This window comes from Camellia sinensis, chromosome 4 (assembly GCF_055761805.1).
Source record: "Camellia sinensis isolate YWXY chromosome 4, ASM5576180v1, whole genome shotgun sequence".
In the NCBI taxonomy this organism is placed as follows: domain Eukaryota; kingdom Viridiplantae; phylum Streptophyta; class Magnoliopsida; order Ericales; family Theaceae; genus Camellia; species Camellia sinensis.
In genome coordinates, this window is record NC_138964.1 from 169,798,069 (window position 1) to 169,805,589 (window position 7,521).

Sequence of the window (7,521 nt, forward strand, 5' to 3'; positions counted from 1 at the left end):
AGAGAGAGAGAGAGAGAGAGAGAGAGAGAGAGAGAGAGGTGGGATATGACTGTGACGTGTGCGTGCAGTGAGGTGAGGGAGAGAGAGCAGTGTCAGACAAAATGAAATGATTCAGTGTGGGTGTGTTTTAAATTTTTTTGTTTAAGGAAATAAATCTGAACTATTTATTTCCTTGCGAGGTGACGTGGCTCTATCTGAGTCGTCCCTGAAGGAACAACCGGAGGGAGTAGTTGGAGAGAATTCGGACTCAGAAATTTGTAATTCCAACTGTCTAAAAAAAAAATTATATTTCAAATACAAAAGTTGGCTGGTGATGTTGTTGTGTCGGACGTCCTTCAAGGGTAAAAACGTAATTTAGCTACTCATTACAATATTATATAACATATTTTTTTGATAAAATTTTTAAAAATTAGTTCAAATTTACATTTTTTTAAATAATTTTTTAAGTAAAAAAAATCAAAAAATACAATTATTTACATTATTCTAAGCAACTACTAAATTCAACTCAAGTTAAAAAGAAGTCAAAAAGCATCTATGTATGGAATGGTAGTAGTGTTCTTTGTAGAGCAGATCACACAGCCATCTTAATTATGGAGTTTGTTGTTGTGCCTCCCTCACCAATGGCCGGTCGCCAGCAGAAGCTCCACATAGTTATGTTCCCATGGCTAGCCTTTGGTCACATGATCCCATACTTAGACCTTGCCAAATTCATTGCCCAAAAGGGTCACAAGATTTCCTTTGTATCCACACCCAGAAACATCCAACGCTTGCCAAAGCTGCCTCCTAATTTATCTTCTTTCATACATTTTGTTGAGCTCCTGTTGCCCCGCGTCGACGACCACCTCCCTAAAAACGCAGAGGCCACCATGGACGTCCCCTCCGACCATATTCCTTACCTGAAGAAAGCCTTTGACGGACTCGAGACTGGGTTGGCTGGCTTCCTACAAGCTTCCACACTTGATTGGATCATTTACGACTTTGTTCCTCACTGGTTGCCACCTATCGCCACCAAACTCGGCATTTCTCGTGCCTTTTCCCTCATCATCAATGCCTAGTTTGCAGCTTTCTTTGGTCTTACATCGGCTTTGATCGACGGTTCTGATGATACCCTGATGAAGCCGGAACAGTTCACTGTCCTACCTAAGTGGGTCCAATTTCCTACCAACGTAGCCTTTCGCCTTTATGAGATAAAGCGAATCCTATCCGGTGCAACAAATAATGCTTTTGGGGTTTCCGACTTGTATCGATATGGATCGGCGGTGTTGGGGTGTAACGTGTTCGCAATACGACACTGCAGAGAGTTTGAGCCCCAATGGTTGACTCTCCTACAAGATCTTCAACCCAAACCTGTAATTCCACTCGGCTTAAATGCCATCGGCGGTGGTTGAATACAGCGATGTCAATGAGACGTGGCTTTCAATCAGTGAGCGACTCAACAACCAAAACAATGGTTCTGTGGCTTACGTAGCATTGGGGAGCAAAGCCATGCTGAGTCAAGAAGAAGTCACCGAGTTGGCCTTTGGGTTGGAGCTCTCTGGTGTGCCCTTTTTCTGGGTATTAAGGAAGCCACCTGGTTCGAACAAGTCTAAATTTGGGGAGCTGCCCGATGGGTTCGAGGAGCGAACCAGAAGTCGAGGGGTAGTGTGGAAGAGTTGGGCACCTCAACTGATGATATTGGGTCATGAATCAATGAGAGGTTTCTTGACTCATTGTCGATGGAGTTCCGTGATAGAGGGACTCCAGTTTGGGAAGCCGCTTATTATGTTGCCGTTCATGGTAGACCAAGGTTTAAATGCAAGGGTACTCCACGAGAAGAAGGTTGGGATTGAGATACCCAGAGATGAAGAAGATAGCTTTTTCACCAGGAACTCAGTGGCTGACTCAATCAGATTGGTTATGGTAGACTATAGTTCTAAATCGCGGTATCGGGTAATGTAACGGTATCGATCACGGAGTATCGGTATCGGTAGTATCGGTCGTTACGTATCGGGAATTGGCCGTGAAATTTTAAAAATCATTAGCAATCCTCTAAAACTCAATTTTATACATGTTTTGGACTCTTTTAGCCTTAATTTGTCACATTTTAATCAAAATTTTGATATGTATGAATACTTTTGACTCATTTTCAACTAAATAATATATTTTATTTTAATCTCAATTATAAATTTTAATTATCTACAATTTAAAAAAAAGCCACAGCTGTACACCACGAAGTAGACCCATGAGTTGGTTAAAGAAACATATGGGCCCAGATTACTCAAAACAACCCACTATCTTCACCAAAATGTCTTGGCCCAAAACTACGAACATACATTTATATAAAATATAAATAGAAAATATATACACTGCGCCCCATGACTGTATCATACCTAGCTTCTTGCAGCCTCAAAGCTGCGCTCAACGGCTTACGACCAGAGAAGCATTCTGAAGCACGTCGGAAGCCATCGAAGGACAGCATGACCTCCTCATGAACCTCAAAGCAACACTCTCACTTTAGCGAAGACTAGCAATCCAAAACCAAAAATAGCTCAGTGCCACGAGCAGTTTTCTGCGTTGATTTTCAGCCGTACCGGCGACAACCGGCTTGTATCGCCCTGTGTATCCGATTCAGGCCGCTATGTACCAGGACTCGACCGCTACGGCTGCGAATTTCATTCTCCCCGCTATATCGGTCTATATCCGAACCGGTGGTCTAATTTTCCGGTACGAATCAGCCGATATTTAGAACTATGTGGTAGACAATAAAGAGGGATTAATTTATAGGAAGAAAGCTAGAGAAATGAGTGCCCTATTTGGTGACAAGGTCCTGCATGATCAGTACATGCACAATTTTGTTGAGTATCTCTCCAAAAACAGTAGATGTGTTCATGAAGGTTGAGTTTTAAGTTGAAAATATGGTTTTAAATTCCGGTATTGGAACATGTAAAAGGGATGAAATAATTGTGATTTATTTTTATTATATTTGGATAACCAATAAATAAATAAATAAAAAGAAAATGTGGGTGTTTAGTAAGCTGTTATTTTAGTAGGTTATTTTAGTTTTTGGCTATTTTAGTAGGTTAAAATTTTTGTATTTGGGAAGATGATTGAATTTTTTTGTAATTGGATGTGATGTTTGTGAGAGAAAAAGTGAAATGATTATAGATTTGATGTGACATTTTGCTTTATTAACTATTTTAATCTATTTTGTTTTTTTGTGAATTTTGGCCTAAAAAATGCTAAAATTTTTCTTCCCAAACACCACCAATGCGTCATTTTATTTTTGATATTTTGTGTCTAGATGAACAATTTGATAGTTAAATCTATATAACAATGAAAGACTCTTTTTGAATTCTAGTTTGGACATTTGTTCATGCTACCCTGGTAAGTCAGGATTAGTTCAATCAATGGAGTTATTAGAAATTTATATAATAAGGGAAAGAGTAAATTTATTTACACATAAATTAAATACAGATGTGCACAGAAATTAGATATAATTCTCGCACAAGAACTGGGGTCTCAGTTTCTGTATTTTTTAACATTACTTCAAGGGAAATGTAGTTTTTGAAACTTGGTGGGATAGATGTCATATGTGTACATTTGATGTATGGTTAGGATTGCTTTTCCTCCTAATCCAATGGTTCGAAAATATCTCTATCTAAGAAATATCAAAATAGATAAGATGATTTCAATTTTTAATTCAACGGTCAAAAACATGAGGTTGAGATTTATGTTGTGTCCAATGGCTTTCAAATTTTGAACTACATCCTTCTTGTGCGATTTCTATGGTGAGACAAAAAGGACTTGAGTTGGGGCTTAGTTTTTCAACAAGTGCTGATGATTTCATTGATTTTGAAGATTGATTCATAGCTCTTGAAGAACACCATTAATCTCTCTATTTCTTTGTTTGAATTAGGTACGGGGAAATGCCTCAATATATATAATTGTTATTTGATTTTGTTTTTTTAATAGTTTTTGATTCTCTATTTCTAGAGTTTGTTATGTTAGTTGCTTTTCAATTCTCTATTTGCTTTGGAGATAAAATTGATTTGATGGGTTTAAGTGTTGTAGAGAGATACAAAAGAGTTTTAACTATTCATATCGACTTACTATTCATATCACTTGTATCTCATACACATTTTTAGGCCGTTAGATCACGGATTGAGAAATAATCTCAATTGTCTAAAAGTTTTTGTTGGACAAATATCTCTAAGGATCCGTGTCCTTTCTTAATTTATATTAAAGAATGACTTGTGCCTAAAAGTATTCCTAACCAATTTGAATCCAATCAAAACCAACGACTACTTTTGTCACGACCCGAACCCGCCCCTATGGGTTAAGGCCATAACCGGCCAGTAATCATGAGATTACCTACAGCCTCAAACCAAATAAGACAAGACTCATCAGAGTAAAAGGGGCCAAACGGAAGCAAATTTAAAACTTTGTCCATAGAGCCGTGCTTATATGCACACCATAACATTTCGTATGTACATATGTTAATAACTCACAACAGAAAGTGTAATGACATAAGATTCTATACAGACAGGATCATCAAACTAAGTCAACCCATGAAAACTATATGCAGACGTATTCAAAACTTCGCCAACCTGACAAAATGTAAATACATAACAAAAGGGCAAAGACGGGTCTCGTGCGTGAGACACAAGGACTGACTCTCTCAAAACCTTAGTTGTTCCATACAGACTTCACTGAAGCTGGGTCTGGACTTCTCTTGGCTCACCTACAAACTCATGAATGAGCGTGAGCGAAAGCCCAGCGAATAATATCAAATCAAATACAAAAGTTACATAACAATGTAGAATAACACGTTCCAAACGGCCTTGGGCCCAGTTCATATTTCTATTTAACAGATATGTAACTATACGAAATTCAAATCAAATGACTGTAGTCCCAAACATTCTGGCCATTGGCCCATTCAGATCTCCATTCATGTTAAAACGGCCTTTGGCCCATTCAGATTTCCATTCATGTCAAAACGGCCTTTGGCCCATTCATTTATGTCAAAACGGCCTTCGGCCCATACATTTCTATCAAAATGGCCTTCGGCCCATTCGTTTACGTCAAAACGGCCTTCAGCCTATACATTCGTGTCAAAACGGCCTTCGGCCCATTCGTTTACGTCAAAACGGCCTTCGACCCATACATTCGTATCAAAACGGCCTTCGGCCCACTCATTCATGTCAAAACGACCTTAGGTCCATTCATAAATGTCCAAACGACCTTCGGTCTATTCATTTCTGTCAAAACGACCTTCAGTCCATTCATTTCTGTCAAAACGACCTTCGGTCCATTCGTTTACATCAAAACGGCCTTCGGCCCATACATTCGTGTCAAAACAGCCTTCGGCCCACTCATTTATGTCAAAACGACCTCAAGTCCATTTATTTCTATCAAAACGACCTTAGGTCCATTTATTCATATCGAAACGACCTTCGGTCCATTCATTCGTTCATGTTAGACTTTTGTCCACAATCCCAATTAGCAACTCATAAAGCTTATAAGGGAATAAACAGTTGGACATTGCTAAGCTTTCAAATATAGATATTACTCACAGTGATCGGCTTGTGGATTTGCCCTGGAGCTTGACCCTACACATTTCATGAACACAAAAGGGGTCACTAACAGTTCAATTCATTCTTTGATTCACATATTCCTCTTTAGGCTTTATTCTTATCTTATTAACTTATTTACAATGCTTAACATATGCCTAAGAGTGCTTACAAGTGAAAGAGAACGGAAAACGAAACACAAAACGAGCATACAAAATTTCAGAGAACAGGGTCCCCACTCGAGCGTCAACTTCCCTGCTTGAGCGGACCCTTAAGGCCTGCAAAAGTATTGGTTGCATGAAAAATACACTCGAGCGTGGAATAGAGCGCTCAAGCGGAAGGCCTATCTACAAAAACTCCCCACTCGAGCGTGAGATATCCCGCTCGAGCGGACACTATGTCTGTCAAAATGCTGGGAGCTCGAATTCTCCGCTCGAGCGGCACTTTCCCCGTTCGAGCGGATGTCAAAATTCTGGAAATTCCAGGTTACGTTCTTGAGCTCCAATTCGATTTTCAACTAACAAAACATGCATGTTATGGCTCAAATCTCAAATATAATTATACTAACATGATGTAAACCTTAAATCACAACCCAATGAAGCTCAATTCACAAATAATTCGCATGTATGCCCCAAAATATGTCAACCTCATCACCAACATGCTCAAATTCAAACATTCAAGACTTTCTCTCCCATAATTTGTACATGCATGTGGGAGATGCTCACCATTCTCAACTCATTTGGTGAAGAGGTGGTCAAAACATGAGTTTCCTTTAACATTTCACATGGATTATACATATTTGTGCTCAAACATGCAATTTCAAGGTAATTTCTTACATGCATGCACATATTAAGCTTCAATTCAACAAAATTAACTCAACTCATGCTCTTTCTCCTTGTTCAACTCTGAATTTACAAATAGCAACCAAGAATCCATGATTCAAGGGATAATTACTCACCTAGGAGCCTTAAACACCCAAGTTCTAGCCAAATCTTGAGCTTAATCTTCCAATTCCCAAGTCTTGAGCCCAAATTACACAAGTCTCTCCCTTTCTCTCTCTACAACCGGCCCTTCCTCTGGTTTTGAGTCCAAGGTCAGTCAATATACAAGAAAGGAGGGAATTGGGGTGTAATGCTCCTATCCAACAAATCTCACTAAGTCCCAATTTAAGAATATTAAACAATTTGAGCACAATGCCATTAAATGAATCAATTTAATCTGACCAGAATCAATTTCTAATTAAATTTCACCATAGGCTCTAAAAATTACACTAATCACAAAGGCGTAGTCAATTTTGGGTTCTGCGGCTAATAGGGCCCTCAATTTAATTCCCAAGGCAGATTATTCAACAGATATTCCTACGGTAAACAGATAGAACTCCAAAACCACATATTTTCACATAATGGAACACAAAATCATATCAAAACACATAATCATATCATGTTAAGGACCAATTGACATATTACGGAACAGGGGTATTACAACTTTGAGACGTAATACAAATAAATAACAAACATATGAAAATTCCAATGATTCATCAATTGTATATTCCAGTTGTTGAGACAAATAGCATATAAAACTTTTGCCTTGTGTTGTTGCCCCACATTGGAAGAGGAACAAAAGTTCATAGAGTTTATTTATGGAAACGTCCTCTTATTAAGTAGTGGGGAACTTACCAATAAGTCCCATATACAAAGTTCAAGGCCCATCTAATCCTCAAACAAAACACTTGCACCAATTAGTCCTACACATTTTTAATTGTTACCAAAAAATTCTATTTTTTTTTTTAAAATTTACAGACACTGTTATATCTTACTACCGTCGGACTTCCGTCAAACTGTCACCGGAGACTCGTCGGAATGTTCAACAGCACCGGAAAGTCGCCAGAGTATCGCCGGAAGTTCACTGGAGTGTTAAGAACGTTAATAGAAGTCGCCGGAATGTTCAGAATGTTCACTGGACGTTAAGAATA

The 7,521-nt window shown here is 38.6% G+C and overlaps 1 pseudogene; it reads left to right on the forward strand.

Moving 5' to 3' along the window:
• The first annotated feature begins 571 nt into the window (after positions 1-571).
• Positions 572-2,973, forward strand: LOC114276271 (putative UDP-rhamnose:rhamnosyltransferase 1; annotated as a pseudogene).
• Positions 2,974-7,521: the final 4,548 nt, after the last annotated feature.